Source organism: Dromiciops gliroides, chromosome 1, assembly GCF_019393635.1.
Source record: "Dromiciops gliroides isolate mDroGli1 chromosome 1, mDroGli1.pri, whole genome shotgun sequence".
Classification (NCBI taxonomy): domain Eukaryota; kingdom Metazoa; phylum Chordata; class Mammalia; order Microbiotheria; family Microbiotheriidae; genus Dromiciops; species Dromiciops gliroides.
This window is the reverse complement of record NC_057861.1, coordinates 534,647,754-534,666,518: the sequence shown is the minus strand read 5'-3', so window position 1 is coordinate 534,666,518 and position 18,765 is coordinate 534,647,754. Positions and strand designations below refer to the sequence as shown.

At 43.8% G+C, this 18,765-nt stretch overlaps 1 protein-coding gene across 5 annotated transcripts in view; it reads left to right on the top strand.

Annotated features, from left to right (window-relative positions):
* ELFN1 (extracellular leucine rich repeat and fibronectin type III domain containing 1) overlaps positions 1-18,765 on the top strand; it is a 210,648-nt gene that overhangs the window by 72,379 nt on the left and 119,504 nt on the right. For 4 of the 5 annotated variants that reach the window (XM_043979010.1, XM_043979007.1, XM_043979009.1 and 1 more), the window contains one exon: positions 13,847-13,909. The exons of the other annotated variant lie outside the window; for it this stretch is intronic. The gene's annotated coding sequence lies outside the window, so the exon portion shown is untranslated. The remainder of the gene's footprint in view (positions 1-13,846; positions 13,910-18,765) is intronic. 5 annotated transcript variants of the gene reach the window in all.

Sequence of the window (18,765 nt, the reverse complement as noted above, 5' to 3'; positions counted from 1 at the left end):
GTGTTAAGCCTGTTGAAGAAAAAATTGGGGGCTGAGAAATGGGTGTTTTCAAATACTTGGAAGGTTATCACAAGGAAGAGAATTCAGATTTGTTGTCTCTGCTTCTCAGACATGACTCTTCATCTCCCATCTCCAAGTGTTTGCAGTGGCTGTGCCTGACACCTGGAATTTACTCTCTCACCTCGACCTCATAGAATCCTTCTCTTCTTTTAAGATGCAATGTAGAGGGGCAGCTAGGTGATGCAGTGGATAAAGCACTGGCCCTGGATTCAGGAGGAGCCGAGTTCAAATCTGGCCTCAGACACTTGACACTTACTAGCTGTGTGACTCTGAGCAAGTCACTTAACCCTCATTGCACTGCCCCCCCCCAAAATGAAGATGCAACATAGGCACCATCTTTTGCATGAAGCTATTACTACCCCCTTCCAAAGTGCCTCTGTCTTCCCTCTCACACTACTATGAACTCAACTACTTGTTTTATATTGTATTTATTTACTTTCTATTTATGCTATATGTAGATATAAAATATATAATATATTGTATGTATATGTACATGTATGTATTTATACACACATATACATATATACACACATATAGGGAGTGGGGAGAGAGAGAGAAGGAGGGAGGGAGGGAGGGGGGAGAGGGAGAGATTTGTCTCTCCTTGAAGATAGGGATTGTTTCATTCTTTGACCTTATGGCCTGGATACCCAGCACCATGCCTTGCACACAGAAAGTAGGCACGTGATAAAAATATCGATTCTGTTTGGCCTCAGAAGACAGAACTAGGAATAATAATTTGAAGCTACCAGGGGGCAGTTTTTGGCTGAAGGTAAGGGAAAACTTCTGAATGGCTAGAGCTATCCAAATGGAATGGGTTGGCATGGGAGGTAGTGAGTTCTTTTTTTTTTTAATTAATAAAGTATTTTATTTTTTTTCCATTACATGTAAAGATAGTTTTCATCTTTTGTTTATACAAGCTTTACAATTTCATATTTTTCTCCCTCCCTCCCTCCCCTCCCTTCCCCTTCCCCTAGACAGCAGGTAATCTGATATAGGTTATATATATATATGTATGTATGTATGTATGTGTATATATATATGTATATATGTGTATATATATGTATATATGTGTATATATGTATACACATATCCTATTTCTGCATTAGTCATGTTATAAGAGAAAAAATCAGAGCACTGATGAAAAACCTCAAAATAGAAAAAAACAACAGCACCAAAAACAAAAGAAATAATATGGTTCAATCAGCATCTATACTCCGCAGTTCTTTTTTTTTTTTCTTGGATTTGGAGATCCTCTTCTATCATGAGTTCCCTGGAACTCTTCTGTACCATTGCATTGGTGAGAAGAATATAGTCTATCACAGTAGGTCAACACTCAGTGTTGATGATACTGTGTACAATGTTCTTCTGGTTCTGCTCATCTCACTCATCATCAGCTGGTAGTGAGTTCTTAAGTGGCCATTTGTCAGGGATGTGGTAGAGAGGAATTCTCTTCAGGTATGAGTTGGCCCAGTTGCTCTCTAGGACCCTTCCAACCCTGAGATGCTACCATTCTGCTGCACTAAATTTGGAAGCTCACATTTATTGTGTTGAGATGTGGGCAACCTAGAACCGCAGCGAGATTACCAGGATGGAACCCCAGGGCAGCTAGGTGGCGCAGAGGATAGAGCACCAGCTCTGGAGTCAGGAGTACCTGAGTTCAAATCTGGCCTCAGACACTTAACACTTACTAGCTATGTGACCCTGGGCAAGTCACTTGACCCTCATTGCCCTGCAAAACAAAACAAAACAAAAAAACAAAAACAAAAATGGAACCCCGTGCCCTCCCTCCCTAGTTCCAGTCTGTGCTCATTTCGGTGTCCCTAGAGTCATTTCATGGGGTTGAGAGATGAGAATCTCTAGAGTGACCTGAGAATGTGTGTCATGGAGTAGAGGCAGGGTAACCTCCACCAGGTGGGTGAGCCAATCAATGCACAGGATGCCAGACCACCAAGTAGAATTTCCAAAGGCTCAGGCCACTGAGGCACTGCCTTCTCCTCTGCCCCCAAATTACCAACAGAGCAGGTTTCCCCATAGCCCTGTCTGATTGCTCTAGGTGTGACTCAGGGAAAATCTTTGCTTAAAGCTCAGTTCTTTACCAAATTTGAGTGGTGCCAATATGGACTCCCCCTGGAGAAAGTGCCTCTCACTGCAGGGCCCTCTCCATTTTCCCAGCTTGAACCCAGACCCTCCTACCCAAAGCAATGATTTGGACATGGTTTGCTGCCTTGGGCTCTTAGTCACCAGCTCACCAGGGGACCTTTAAAAGCTGGAACAGTGGTCTGGGAGATTGTCAACCTCCATTAACTCATTCTCCTCTTTATCAGGGCTTCAGAGCAGGAAAAAAGCTTCCTTGCATCCAGCCCTGCCACTTCGCTCATACACAGTGAATTAGCTTAAAAAAAAAAAACAACACAACAAAACAGGTAACTCTATTCCTAGCTCCCCTGAATCACAGACTTGTGGGATCCTGGAGCCTATGGCATGTCATTTAATCTATGTGGACCTTGGTCTCTTCATCTATAAAATGAGGCTGTTGGATTTGATGACATAATTCAGGTGCCACCTCCTACTTAAAAGTCTTTCTTGATCTCTCCCCAACCACTAAGTTGACAGTACCCTCTTCCTCTTGAAATTACTTTGCATGGAGAGGGCAGCTAGATGGCACAGTGGATAAAGCACTGGCTCTGGATTCAGGAGGACTTGAGTTCAAATCTAGCCTCAGACTCTTGACATTTACTAGCTGTGTGACCCTGGGCAAGCCACTTAACCCCCATTGCCCCATCCCCCCCAATAAAATAAAATTACTTTGTATGACGAAGTATATAGTGTAATACTACATTTACTTGCCTGTATATATGTTGAGATAGCTAGGTGGCAAGGAGGATATTTTGCTGAACTTGGCATCAAAAAGATCTAACTTCAAATCCTTCTTCAGATAACAGTTAGCTCTGTAACCGTGAACTAGTTGCTTAATCTCACAGTCAGCCTTAGTTTTGTCATCTGTAAAATGGAGATGTAAATAGTCCCCCATCTCACAGGATTATTGTGAGGATCAAATGATGTAGCATTTGCAAAGTGCCTTGCAAACCTTAAAGGCCTCTGCAAATGCTGGTTATTATGGTATATCTCACCAGTAGAATGGGTAGGGACTATTTGCTTTTGCATTTCTATCGCCCAAAGTGCCCTGCATGTAGCAGGTCAATCAATCACTCAGTATTTGTGGATCACCTACTATTTCTCTGGTATTTCCAAGGCCCTGAGGATAAAAAGGCACAAGAGAAATGATCTTTGACTTCCAGAAGCTAACATTCCATCAGGGTAGATAACATGTACTATAAGCCACCTGAATACCAAGAATAGATCATTTGTGGGGGGAGGCACTAGCGCTGGGAAGAATCAGCAAAGATGCTTAATAAATGCTTATTATTATAGCATTCTATCATTTTCTATACCCAGCTAAGGAGAGAATATTGGGATCATTGAGGTATTACCAGCCCTTGGCCCCAAATGGATATTATGATGCTCCTATTGTCCAGGAAAATGCTGTAGTATTTGTCAGACACCAGAAATAATTCAATGATCTCAAGTGGAAGGGGCAGAATGTCTGAGAGTTCAGAGATCTCTTCCAATAGGAAGAGTTCTCACTGGTCTTGGATGAAGGGGCGATCTCGAGTAGAGGCAGGGGAATGGTTTTGATGACTTCAAGGGTTTTTCCTAGCTCAAGAAGCCTACTTGTCCATTGGGGAGGGAAATAGGCACCCAGAGAAAGAGAAAGCCCCTGAAAGTCTTCATCTCTTCCTTTGGCCCTGGTAGATAGGTGGAAGGGGTTGGTTTGTGTCAAACTGAACCCTATGATGCCCTGCCAGACATTAGCAATATCCTTCCCTTCTGTATATAAGTGCTTAATATATGTTTGTTGAATGAATGAATGAGAGGAAAGAATACCAGACTTTGAATCAGAAGGCTAGACACAAGTCATGACTCCCACCACTTCCAGCTATGTGGCTGTGAACAGGTAACATCTTGGAGCCTCAGTTTCCTCATTGGTAAAATGGGAATAATACCAATAACTTGCACTGCTTATCTCACATAGTTATCTGGAAGTTTCTTTGTGATTCATAGCAGTCTAGAGAACCCTGAAGTAATAATTTGCTTTATTGTTATTTGGGGAACCAAAGACTGGATGAGAGGGGGTGGGCTGGGCCCTAGCGCTTTCCCAGCTCTAGAAGTCACAGGAGCATGGTACCAAGTCTTCCTTCTGACCCAATCCAGTCCAACCCAACCCAACCAACATTTACTGATTTATTAATGATTCGTATTTATCCATCACATACTGTGTATACTGCACTGTGCTGGGCACTGAGGTTATAGAAACAAAATGAAAAACAACCCTCGCCCTCTGAGAAGCGATCCCCAGAAAGGAAAGTGCCCCAGAGCTTCCCATGCTGTGAAGCCGGCCCATGCCTACATCAGACACTAGCCAGATTTTCCCATTAAGCTCATAAGAGGCAGGACAGATGGAGGGATCTGGTATACTGTAGCAGGACTGAGGTTCCCAAATCCTACTCCTCACCCCTCAGCTCCCCACACAGACCCCAATGGGGAACAGAGCCTATAGTACTTTTTTTTTGGTGGTGTAATGAGGGTTAAGTGACTTGCCCAGGGTCACACAGCTAGTAAGTGTCCAATGTCTGAGACCGGATTTGAACTCAGGTTCTCCTGAATCCAGGGCCAGTGCTTTATCCACTGTGCCACCTAGCTGCCCTCTGTAGTACTTTCTTAATACCCATACCCCTATGCATAGCCCCAGGGCATGTGAGAGATTCCAGGGCCAGTCAAGAGGTAGAAAAATTCGGGTGTGGGTGACAAAAACAATCTTCTCCCTCTCTCACAGTGAGGATTTTCACCACCTGACTCTCCCTGAGGGCCTCTGCTCTGTCCACACCCCACCCTTCTCACCAGTCCCATCTGCCCTCCCCCTTCTTCCCTGGGTTGGAACCAAAGTTCCTACAGCCTCCCCCAGAGCCTGCCAGAGAGAGGCAGGGCCCCATAGAAAGACCGATTGTCTGACATTTGCACATTAGCTTCCAAGAAGCTAATAACTCAATTTGGCTCATTCATTTCAAAGCCTTGGAAACCTTTCTGCCCCTGTATCCCTTTGGTCAGTCAGTTGATAAACATTTATTAAGCATCCACTGTGTGTCAGGCACTTTGCTAAATGCTGGGGATATTGTCGTTCCTTCTTGGTTCTCCAAGAGGACCGGTGACATCACAGGTGATGTCTTGACTTGCGCATGAATTGGATTTCAGTGAGGCAGAGCTGAGCAAAGTCCTCAGCCTCACCCTCTCTTTCAGTGACAGAACAGAAGTCTAGATGACCAGTGATGGCCCAAGATGCAGTGGCCTTTCTGAATTAGGCCTTGCCAGACCTCAGTTTGTCTGAGGCAATGCCCATTCAATGACTAAATTAGGCCATCTTTTGTCACCCCTATTTGAATGCAAGTAGAGATTGTTTCAGTTTTTGTATCCCCAGCACCTAGGCCAGCGCCTGTCTGGTCCACAGCAGGCAACCAGGCCTTGCTCTCCTCTCTACTTCCCCTCTCTTCCCTTCTTCATTTGTTGAATTCCTGCCCATCCTTTAGAGCTCAACTCCAGTGCTACCTCCTCCAGGAATCTCTCAGTCAGTAACAGCCTTGTGCCTCCCAGACCTCAAAAGGTGCCTTGTTTTTATATATCTCAAATGCACTCATCTGTTATTTTGTATGAGATGTTTGTAAAGAAAGGCAAGAGACAGTCCTTGCTCCTGAGGAGCTCAGTCTAATGGGGGAGGCAACATGCAAATGACTAAATACTAACAAATGAAATGGCTAAATTTGCAGATACAGAAGTAACAGAAGTGAGGCATTAGAATCCAAAGGGATAGGGGGCAGCTAGGTGGCTCAGTGGATAGAGCACTGGCCCTGGATTCAGGAGGACCTGAATTCAAATCCAGCCTCAGACACTTACTAGCTGTGTGACCCTGGGCAATTCATTTAACCCTCATTGCCCCTCAAAAAAAACAAAAAAAAAAAGAACCCAAGAGGATCGGGAAAGGCATACTATAGAAGGGTCATTGGATCTTATATTTAGAGCTAGAAAAGGACTTCAGAGCTCATTCTAGTCCAATCTTCTCATTTTGCAGATGAGGAAACTGGTGTCCTGAAAGAAGTGACTTGTGAAATGATTGAGACAGGATTTGAACCAAGACCCTTGGAGTCCAGATCTAGTCATCTTTCTATACCTCTCTGTACACAGTCCTGCTACAGTATACCAGTTTTGGTTTCACCAAAACTTGTATGTGTGTATGTGTGTGTGATTTCCTTTTTTTTTTGGTCGAGTCACTTTTTTGGGGGGGGGTGAGGCAGTTGGGGTTAAGTGACTTGTCCAGGGTCACACAGCTAGTAAGTGTTAAGTATCTGAGGCCAGATTTGAACTCAGGTTCCTCCTGACTCCAGGGCCGGTGCTCTATCCACTGTACCACCTAGCTGCCCTGAGTCATTTTTAATCATGTCCAATTCTTCGTGACCCCATTTGGGGTTTTCTTGGCAAAGATACTAGAGTAATTTGCCATTTCCTTCTCCAACTCATTTTTACAGATGAGGAAACTGAGGCAAACAGGGTGAAGTGACTTGCCCTGGGTCACATAGCTAGTATCTGAGGCCAGATTTTAATTCAGGAAAATGAGTCTTCCTGACTCTAGGCCCAGTACTCTATCCACTGTGCCACAACCTAAGGGGGTGGGGGTGGGTATTATTGCCATTTTGCAGATGGGAAAACTGAGTTAAATAGAATTAAGTGACTTGCCCAGGGTCACACAGCTAGTATCTGAAACCACATTTGAAGACGAGTCTTCCTGATTCTAGGCCTGGTGCTCTATCCATTGCGCTACCTAGCTGCCCATGTGATTTCTACTTCTTTTCTCTCTTCTTGTGGCCCCCCACCCTACTCCAGGCTATTATCACCTCTGGACCAGACTACTGCTTTCACTCCCTGCCTCAAGATTCTCTCTTCTCCAAACCATCTACACACCACACAATTGCCAAAATGATTTCCTAGAGTGAAGGTCTGACTGTGTCACTCCTGTTCTCAATAGGCCCCAGTGGTTCCCTATTGCCTCTAGGAAAGTCCTTTACAACCACATACACACACACACACACACACACACACACACACACACACACATGTATATAATATATACTATGACATAAATGCATGCACATACACATACACGTGTACATGCAAACACAACATAGGCACACACAAGATATATGTGTGCACATCTATGTAATATATACACCTACATACCTGCCTACCTACCTACATACATACATACATATGACAGAAAGCCTGGCATAGTGGAAAGAGATCTTGGCTGGTCACCAAGAATATCTAGGTTTGAACCCCACCTCTGATACCTTTTGGAAAAGTTACCCTGGGCAAGTCCCTTATCTTTTCACTGTTCTACATAGTTCTTTAATAATGATAGCATTTCTATGGGACTTTAAGGTTTGTAAAACACTTTCCATACGTTATGTCACTTAAGGTTCACAATAACCCTTTGAAGTCTGTACTATTATCCTCATTTTTTTTTTACAGATAAAGAGACTGAGGCTTAGCAAGATGAAGTGACATATCCAGGGCCTCAGAGCTAATAAGTGTTTGAAGCAAGATTTGAACTCAGTTCTTCTTGACTCCCAGTATAACTTTTTCTATTGTACCACGTAGCTGCCTTCTAAAATATTAAGTTGCAGAGAAGGTGGTAATCTACATTGGTAAAGGGAGTCTCTTCACCTGGGAGTTCTGTATACTAATGAACTCATATGGCTTGTCCCCATAGCCCCCTATATTCATGCAGATATGTTTATATATGTACATATCGTCTCACCTGATAGATTGGAAACTCTAAGGGCAAGGATCGTTTCATTTTTGCCATCCTATCCTTTGCCTAGCCTGGTACAGTATGTGGAAAATAGTATGAGCTTAATACATGTCTGTTGACTAAATAAGTAACCATTGTATACATAACACTATTGGGCAATGGAGGATAGGCAAGATTCAGACAAGATGCTAAGATATGGTTCCTGCTCCACAGAAGTTTCAAGAATTACAAGGACATCATTAACGAATATCTAGGGGCAGGTAGATGGCCCTGGAGTCAGGAAGGGCCTGAGTTCAAATCCAGTATCAGTCACTTACTAGTTGTGTGATCCTGAGCAAGTCACTTAACCCCAATTCCCTCCCCACCCCCAAATATCTAAAACCAAATAATAAATGAGTACATTTGAGAGATATAAAAACAAGGTACTTTTTGAGGTCTGGGGGAGGGGGCCACAAGACTTACTGACTGAGAGATTCCTAGAGGAGGGCACTGGAGCTGAACTCTAAAGGATGGGCAGGAATTGAAGTGAAGAGGGGGAGAGAGGGGAAGTACAGAGAACAGCATGAAGCAAGGCTTGGTTGTCCACTGTGGGCCAGACAGGCACTGTCTAGAGAAACAAAGTCTGAAACAGTCTCTACTTGCATTCTAATAGGGTGACAAAAAGTACTTGTAAAAAAGATACATCATAAATATAAAGTTAATAAATACAAGTATATACAATAATAAATAATAACAACAAATAAATTAATAAATATAAAGTTAATAAATACAAGTATATGCAAATATGGAGACACATAGGCGGCTGCACTAGGCCTCTAATCAGAAAGACCTGAGTTCAAATCTGGCCTCAGACACTTACTGGCTGTGTGATCCTGGACAAGTCATTTAACCTCTATTTGCCTTAATCCACTGGAGAAGGAAATAGCAAATCACTGCAGTATCTTTGCTAACAAAACCCCAGGGACCATATTGGCATGATATGGTCCACAGATATGGCTGAACAACTGAACAAGTACACAGTGGTTTGTGTGGAAAGCCATTGAGGGGTGGGATGGAGTAGGAAAGATTTACTACAGAAGATGACATCTAAACTGAGGAGAGGAATCCTGTGAGGTAGAGGTAAGAAGGAATCACATTACAAGCATGGAGGACAACTACAGCAAAGGCATGGGGATGGGAGATAGAGTACTGTGGATAAGGAACAGAGGGTGAATCTGGCTGGATCACAGTACGAGAGAAGGAAAAAAAGTAATGTCCAATAAAGCTGGAAAGATAGATTGGGACCGGGCTCTGTGGGGCTTTAAAAGATAAACAGAAGAGTTTATATTATATCCTAGAGGCAATAGGAAACCACTGGAGTTGGTTGAATAAGACTCACATGGTCAGATCCGTGCTTAAGGAAAATGACTCTGTCAGCGGCCTGTTAAGATGGGCTGGAGTGGCCAGCCACTTGAAGCAGAGAGACCAATTAGGAGGCTTTTGAAATAATCTAGAAGAGAGGTGATGAGGGCCTGAACTAAGAAGGTGGCTGGGTGAGTAGTAAGATGTTAGAGATGTTAGGAAGGTAGGAATGGCAAGGTTTGGCTACTAATTGGATATGTGGAGTGAGTGAGAATGAGCAGTTGAGGTTAAGGCTGAGATTACAAACTTGAGACAGTGGAAAGATGGTCATACCTTTGACAGAAAGAGAGAAGTTTGAAAGAGAAGAGGGTTTGGGGGAAAGATAATGAATTCTGTGTCAGACACATTGAGTTTCAGGTGTCTGAAATGACCGGGAGGCAGTTGATGATGCACGATTGAAGCAAAAGAGAGAGGGAGACATTGAAGAGTCTTTTTTGAGCAGAGAAGTGATAGGACCCATCTTTGCATCAGGAAGATTAGTCTGGCAGAGGAGGATGGATTGCACGGGTGATAATGAAGGCACAAAAACCTGTTAGGGACTAATGCAATGGTTTGAGTGTTGTTGAGTGATTCAGTCGTGACCAACTCTTTGTGCCCCCATTTGGGGTCTTCTTGGCAAAGACACCAAAGGGGCCATTTCCTTCTTTAGCTTATTTGACAGAGGAGGAAACTGAGGCAAACAAGGTTATGTGATGACTTTCCCAGGGTCACCCAGCTAGTAAGTGTGTGCAGCCAGATTTGAACTCAAGAAGATGTTTCCCTGACTCCAGGGCCAGTACTCTATCCACTGTGCCACCTAACTTCCCCTAAATAGTAGGTGGAGTGGTAGTGGGGATTGAGAGGAGAGGACGGATGTGAATACTATTGCAGAAATTGAATCAATCCCAACTCGTCTGCATCCCGCACAATAGTCCTTTGTCCTAGCTCCTCTCCCATCCTATACCATACTGTTGTCTCATTCCCATCCCCCACCCCAACTATCCCAACTTTCCCCTTCCTATAAACCCCAGAACTCTGAGTTCTATTCTGTGGGGATTTTGGCATTACCTTCCCTCCTCCTTCTATCCAGACTGTATCCACACCTGCCCCTCCCCAGTGCTCTGGGCACCTTGCCCTTCCCCTTAACAGCTGATATTCCATCTGAATTTGGCTCCCTATACAGAGGATCTGGAACAGCATTGCCCACACAGATGGGCTCACAACACACACACACACACACACACACACACACACACAGATGTATACATATTCAAGACACAGGAACACACAGACCTCCAAGCATCTGTTTATTGTTTTTGTTCAGTTGTTTTTCAATTGTGTCCGACTCTTCGTGACCCCATTTGGGGTCTTCTTGGCAAAGATCTGAAGTGGTTTTCCATTTCCTTCTCCAGCTCATTTTCCAGACAAGGAAACTGAGGCAAACAGAGTGAAGTGACTTGCCCAGGGTCACACAGCTAGGAGTTGTCTGAGGCTGGATTTGAACTCAAGTCTTCCTGACACCAGACCTGGTGCTCTATCCATTGTGCAAGGCCTCAAACACACACACACACACACACACACAGAGTATGAGTAAGAGAGCATGAAAGAGCATGAGAGAGAGAGAGAACATAATTGTCATTGTAAAGTAGACAAACTCTTTGTCTTTTAGGACCCCACACGATTGTCTGCCTATGCTCCCTCCTCCCAAACCCACCCCCCTGCCCCAAACTGTCCCTCGTGATTGATTTACCAACTGGGTCTGTCCCAGCTCTAGTTCCAGATTCAGATCTGTTTCTTGGAGTTCCAGGGTCCCATTCCCTATGGCCTACTAAGTGTCATCCCTGCCCAATTAATTTGCTCATTCCTGCCAAATTAATTCACAGAAAGGTAGAGTTTGGTAGTTTAATGTGTGGCCCCTTCCCTAGGGTATGCGAAGTTTAAAAGAGGATGTTCAGACTCAGATAAGAAGCAGACTCAAAGATCCAAGTCTCTTATGTTCCTGCCTTCACACGAGCTGTCCCCAATTCCTGGAATGCTCTCTTTTCCTCACCCTCATTTCTCTGGCTTCCTTCATGACTCATCTGTAGAATGGGGATAACAGTAGTATCCACCTCGAAGGCTTCTTGTGAGGAGGATGCAATGAGTTAACATATGTAAAGTGCTTTGCACACTTTTAATATCGTTCAGTCATTTTAGTCGTGTCTTACTCCTTGTGTCCCCATTTGGGGTTTTCTTGGCAAAGATACTGGACTGGTTTGTCATTTTCTTCTCCAACTCATTTTACAGATGAGGAAACTGAAGCAAACAGGGTCAAGTGACTTGCCCAGGGTCACACAGCTAGTAAGTGTTTGAGGCCAGATCTGAACTCAGGAAGATGAGTCTTCCTGATTTCAGGTCCAGTACTCTATCCACTGTACCACCCCCAGCTGCCCCAACATATCTTAAAAGCACCATATAAATTATTATTATTATTATAGCATTTTTCTGGCTCTTCCTATGTGTCAGACCCTTTGCTAAGCACTGAGGATACAAATAAAGGCAAATAAGACAATCGCTGCCCTCAGAGAGTTTATATTCTAATGCTGGGAGCTGGAGGTCTTTGGTCATAAGCACAATTCTACCTCTAATTTGCAGTGTCTGGACTTTAGATTTCATATCTGTAGACCGAGGAGGCTTAATGCAGATAGTGGTTAAGATTTCTTCCATTTTTCACATGCCATAATTCAATCTGTGATGAGTACCCAGCTTCCCTGACAACCTAGCCCCGGACCAGTGGTCCGTTTGTACCATCACTGTTACTCCTTATTCCATTGCTACCATATCCTTCCCCTGACCTTCTCTGGTCAGGGATGGGAAACCTGACAGCTGACCATTCTCCACATTCTGACTGTGTTCAGGTGGACCAGAGAGTGAATCCAGCTTCTCTGGGGCTCCCAGGCTTGACAGAGCCTGCTCCAGGCCAGCTTGACTATCAGGAAAGAAGAGAGGTTGGCTCCGGCCCGGATACTGGACAGGGTACCCAACCCAGGCACATTCTGTTTAGGGAGTTCCCTGCAGGCAGCTGTGCTGGCTGGGGCATGCATGTGTAGGAGGTGGTGGATTGGAAGATCTCCCAACCGAAAGGTTCCCCACCCAAGACCTTAGAGATACATACTAATTGTCCCATAGGCTACATAGAGATACATAGTAATTGCCTCATTAAAGATAGATTTAGTGCCTAGCCAGCAACTTGCACATAGCAGACGTCCTATAGGAGCCCTGAGTAGAGTCAGAAGACTGGGATTTAAGTCCCAATTCTGCTACCCACTAAATGTGACCTTGGGTAAGTCATTTCCCTTTTCTGAGCCATAGATTCTTCATCTGTAAAATGAGGAGGTGGTAAAAGGTAGTATCTAAGATCCCTTCTACATCTCATTTTCTGGGGTTATTGAACGGAATTGGATTCAGATTCAGAAGGCCTGAATATAAATCCCATCTCTGTTATGTGACTATGTGTGTCACCCCTAACAAGACCCTTCACCTCTGTGGCCTTCAGTTTCTTCCTCTATAAATCAAGGGGGTTATGCTGAGTTTTCTTTAGGGCCCCTTCCAGCTCAAAATCCCATGAACCTATGAAGAAATGCTGTAACCATCCTCTATGTTCTTACTTTAATAATGACTCACATTTCTACAGCACTTTAAGGTTTCTATGGGATTTTCTCACAACCTTGAAGGGTCAATTTGAGTCAGTAAGCATTTGTTAAGTACCTACTCTTTTCCAAGCATTGTGCTAAGAAACTAGGGATATAAAGAGAGGCAAAAGATAGTCCCTGCTCTCAAGGAACTCACAGTCTAATGGGGGAGACAACATGCAAACAACTACATACCAACAAGCTGTAGACAGAAGAAATTGGAGTTGATAGAGGGAAGGTATTAACATTAAGAGGAATCAGGGCAGGCTTCCTGCAGAAGATGGGATTTGGGCTAAGACTGGAAGGGAGCTGGGGAAGTCAGGAGGCAGAGATGAGAAGAGAACGAATTGCAGGCACGAGGGACAGCCAGTGAGAATGCTCAGTGAGGAGAAGAGGGAAGTAAGGTGTACAAGACTGGAAAGGAAGGAAGGACTTTGTTTTTTGCGGGGCAATGGGGGTTAAGTGACTTGTCCAGGGTCACACAGCTAGTAAGTGTCAAGTGTCTGAGGCAGGATTTGAACTCAGGTCCTCCTGAATCCAGGGTCAGTGCTTTATCCACTGTGCCACCTAGCTGCCCCAAGGAAGGAAGGACTTTAAAAGCCAAACAGAGGATTTTTTTTATTTGATCCTGGAGGTAATATGGACCCATGGGAGTTTATTGAATTAGGGGGAGAGTATGTATGATAGGGTAAACACCTATACTTTAGGAAGAAAACTTTGATAGCTGAATGCAGGATAGAATGAAGTAGGGAGAGAATTGAGGCAGGGAGATGAACCATAAGGGTAGGCAATTCAAATCTTTTTATCTCTTTTATAGGTGAGAGGCAACAGCCTAGTGCATAAAGAGTTGGCCTTGGGATCAGGAAGACCTTGGTTCAAGGTAGGTGGAAGCAACAGTAAAGGGTTGATTTTGAAATCCAGAAAGTCGGGAGCTGGGGAGATGGTGCTACCCAATATATGCTAGCTGGGCAGGGCATCCAGACTAGAATGCCAACCTGGAGCTCCAGCTGCTCAGATTCTACTTTCTGTAATGCCAATGCCCTGGGCTCTTTGCTACTTGTTTCCTTCACCCTCCTCCCCAATATCTCTTTTCTGGTAGCCAGGGCAGGGAGACAGGGGACTCACAAGATCATCCTGTCAGGTACAAAGTGTACCAACTACTTCTCTAGAAATATATGCTAGTGATTGAACACAGACTGAAACATGCTATTTTTTTACTTTCTTTCATTTCTTTCTTTTATTCAAGTGTTCTGATACAAAATGACTAATATGGTAATGTTTCATATAATTGCACATGTATAACCTATATCTGATTGCTTTGCCACCTCAGGGAGGGATAATATTTGGAACTCAAAACTTTAAACAAAAATGTTTATTATTTTTTTAAAAAGAAATATATGCTGGGAGTTAGGAGAAAGCCCAGAAGAGAAAGGGTGTGTACATGTGATTAGCAGTGGGGATAGGGTGTGACTACATCTGAATGGAGTATGTATAAAGGTGGTTGTTTGTTGTTCGGTCCTTTGGTTTCAATCATGTCCCTCTCCTGACTTCATTTGAGTTTTCTTGGCAAAGATATCAGAGTAGTTTGCCACTTCCTTCTCCAGCTTATTTTACAGATGAGGAAACTGAGGTAAACAAGGTAAAATAACTTGCCCAGGGTCACACAGCTATAGTAAGTGTCTGAGGCCAGATTTGAACTCAGGTCTTCCTGACTCCAGACTTGGCTATCCATGTATAAAGGTACATATTACCAATGTCTTTGAGCTCTTGGTGCCTGGAACCTTGGAGACCACTGATCCTGTATTAGAAAAAGAAGAAAAAAGCAGCTTCACATTGATCTGTTGTGTCAGCATCAGTGTGTAAGAATGTATGACAGAGCATTTGTAAGTGTGTAAGAAACACGGTGTGGGGGCAGCTAGGTGGCGCAGTGGATAGAGCACTGGCCCTGGAGTCAGGAGTATCTGAGTTCAAATCTGGCCTCAGACACTTAACACTTACTAGCTGTGTGACCCTGGGCAAGTCACTTAACCCCAATTGCTTCACCAAAAAAGAAAAAAGAAACACGGTGTGGAGGTGTGTAAGTTTATGAATGTGGGAGATTCTGTGTTAATAAGTGAGAGTTAAAGGGAGGATGGGAAAAGAGGGCAGACATTTTTCTTTACATCTCCCTATTCTTCCCCCCTCCCTCCTGTGACTCCTCTTCCATTCAGTTCCATCAACTGATACCTAATCTATGTGTTCAACCCTGTGTTTTGGAAAATCAAGTGAAGGGCTAAGGGTAGAGATGGGTGGAGGAGGGACAAAAGTCAGGAAACAGGCTGGGAATTTGAGGACTGGGTTCAGGAGACAGTGAGTAGTCTAATTTGTCCATTGTATACAGTGAATTGAATGAGGACAATGGGAGATGTGGCTGAAAGGAAGGTTGGAGCGGAAGACCAGGTATGCCAGGCTAAGGAATTTGGACCTAATGCTGAAGAAAGTGGGAAAGTATTCAAGGTTTTGCTGTTATTTTTAATCAGTACTGCGGCATGGTCAGCAGTGATATTTAGGGAGATTCATCTGGTACTTATGTGGATTGCACTGGAGATTGAAAGGCTAGAGACAGAAAGACCAGTTAGGAAGCCACTGAAATTGTCCAGATGAGAGATATTAAGGGCTTCATCTAAAGCTGTAACAGTATAAATGGAAAAGAGGGAGAAATAGGAGAGACTATGAAGGTAGAATGGACAGGAGTTTGGGACAAACTGGATAGGAGGGGGAATATGAGGGAGGAAGAGTAAAAGACAATTTAGGTTTCTACATTAGTAGAAACAAAAGGAAGGTAGGTGGTAAAATGAATAGAGGCCTGGACCTGAAGTCATGGAGACCTGAATTTAAATGTAGCCTCTGACACTTTCAAGCAAAGTGACCTTGGGCAAGTCACTTAACTTCCCTTTGCTTCAGTTTACTCAACTGTAAAATAGAGATGGTAATAGCACCTACCTCCCAGGGCTGTTATGAGGAACAAATGAGATAATATTTGTAAAGTACTTAGCAGAGTGCCTGGCACATATTAGGTGCTATATAAAGACTAGTTGTTATTGCTACTATTATTAATAATAATATCTTCAGGGGGCTTATGATCTTACCAGGAAGACATAATATACACATGAGGTTCATTTACCCATTTATGCCAAATATAGGCAAGTACAATTTCAAGGGGCCTATTGAGGCATGATTTCAATTCAACAAATATTATTAACTGCATATTACATGCAACATTTTGCTAGGCACTGGGGATTTTTTAAAAAAAAATAATAACTCCTGCTCTTAAGGAGCTTATATTCTATTGAATTATTGCCTGCAGAAAAAAAAAAGGCTCCTAATCATTTATATAACACAGGTAAAAGTTCATAGAAGAAGATTGCCATGGGATGATGATTAAAAATAACATGTTCCTGAAATCCCAGTTGTCCACTGGATAGCTGACACCATGACCAAATTCACCTTCCAGCCCTAGGGCAGCCTGCAAAGGCTGTTTGGCCTGTGGGACAGTGGAAAGGAGGCAGCTAGGTGGTTCAGTGGATAGAGTGCTGGGCTTGGAGTTGGGAAGACCTGAATTCAAAGTTGGCCTCAGACACTTACTAGCTAGCTGTGTGACTCTCAGCAAGTTACTTAATCTCCGATTGCCTTAATCCACTGGAGAAGGAAATGGCAGTGGGTCACAAAGAATTGGATGTGACCGAACGACACAGTGGAAAGAACACTGACTCTGGAAATAGAAGACTACTTGTGATGCTCACTACCCACATGACTGTGGGCAAGTCATTTAATCCCCTGTGTCCCAGCTTCCTCATCTGTAAAATGAGAGCGTTGAACTAGATGGCCTCTGAGGTGTTTTTCTAGCTTGAGATCAATGTTGCTATGATTCATAGCTCATATAGTAACAGGAGGTGGTTAACTGGCCATTGGAGCCCTGGCACACTGAATCACTGATGATCTTGGAGGCTGATGAGGGCTGCAGGAGACCTCCCTATAAAAGCAGGATTGGACTCTTGGGGTAGCAAGTGATCTGGCAAAGAGTCAGAGATTGGGCAAAACCATGAGCCTTGGAAATTTCAGACCAGTTCCAGGGACATGGCTCTAGGAAGGTGTGGCTACCACCATAGACTAAGCTGGGGTGTGGATAGGCGGGGTCCCCCAAAACCAGTTCTGGAAAGTCCTAAAACAGGTCTCTTGGAAGGCTTAGCCAACCACAATAGACTAAGTTGGGGTGTGGCTAGGTGGTGTCCCCATAAGTAAGGTCTTTTCCTATTTGTGCCCAAGGGTTTTGTTAGGTCAACTTCCCTGGTCCTCAGCTTCCTTTGAGATCTCTTCCAGCTATAGGTCTATGATCCCATGACTTAGATTTGAATTCTCACTCTCCTTGGGCAAGTCACAACTTCCCTAGGGCTCAGCTTTCTCATCTGTAGATTCAAAGGGTCCCTCTGAGGTCCCTTCTAGTTCTGGGTTTATGCCACTAACTTGACCTGTAACTGTGTCCAAGTGATCTCATCTCTCTGGTCTTTAATTTCTTCATCTATAAAATAAGAGAGTTGAACCAGATTATTTATAGTTCTTTTTTGTGTGTGTGAGGCAATGGGGGTTAAGTGACTTGCCCAGGGTCACACAGCTAGTAAGTGTCAAGTGACTGAGGCCAGATTTGAACTCAGGTCCTCCTGAATCCAGGGCCAGTGCTTTACCACTGCACCACCTAGCTGCCCCTTCAATAGAATTTTTAAATGCCACGCATCCCTGAGAGTTGAGAGCAGTGCTAGGTATTTGTGTGAAAGCAGTGAAATTATTTAGTATACAAGGGAAAATCTTTTTAACATTCAGTTTTTAAAATGTGGGTTCCAAATATTCCCCCCCCCCACCAATCGAGAAAGCAAGCAGTTTCATATAGGTTTTGTGAGTAAACATTTAAAGAAAACAGGTCTGCCCCATACCCCAGACTCTTTGGGCTCAGCTCTTAACTTGGTGGCTGCCCTTTAAAGAGATATAGCAGCAGCTTCTTCTGCTCTATTCCACAGCCTTTTCTGTAGCCTTGGGTTCTTTTCTATTCAGAAGAGGGAGGGATGGCCAGGGAGGACAGTTCTCTAAGATCCAAAGAAGCTAATGTGTGGGCCATAGGGTTTTAGGAATGCCTTTATAATCCTCTAAGACCAATCCCTCCCCACTAGCCCCAGTGCCTATCCATTCTGAGGGAAGAATCCCTTCAATTTCCCAAACACAGAAACCTTGATAAGAGAAAGCTAGATATGCAGGGCTTTAGAAAACCCCACTAAATTCAGTAACCTTGCCTGTAGGCCCTGTGGGTGCTACAATGCTCTGATTGGTTGATCAAATGGGAGGTGGGCTATCTTGGGGTACAGAACACTAACATTTTAAACATGGACACAAGTTTTGCTTAAACCCAAGAGCACGCTGTTCTAGGACTACCTATGAAGATGAAGTCACTCCCTTGGAATGTTTGGATCCCGGACAGATAGGAACAGGAGCTGCATCTATAATTTCCTGGATATAGGGACCTTAAAGAAGCTCAGCACCTTTTCTGCAACTCAGTCTCAGAGATTTGCCTAGAATACTAAAGGGGTAAAGTAACTTGCCCAGGGTCACACAACCATAGGACCTGAGCCCAGGCTCTGAGGCCAGCTCTTCTATTCATTATTATTCATTTAGGTCCTAAAATTTTTTGGTCTCAGGATGCCTATATGC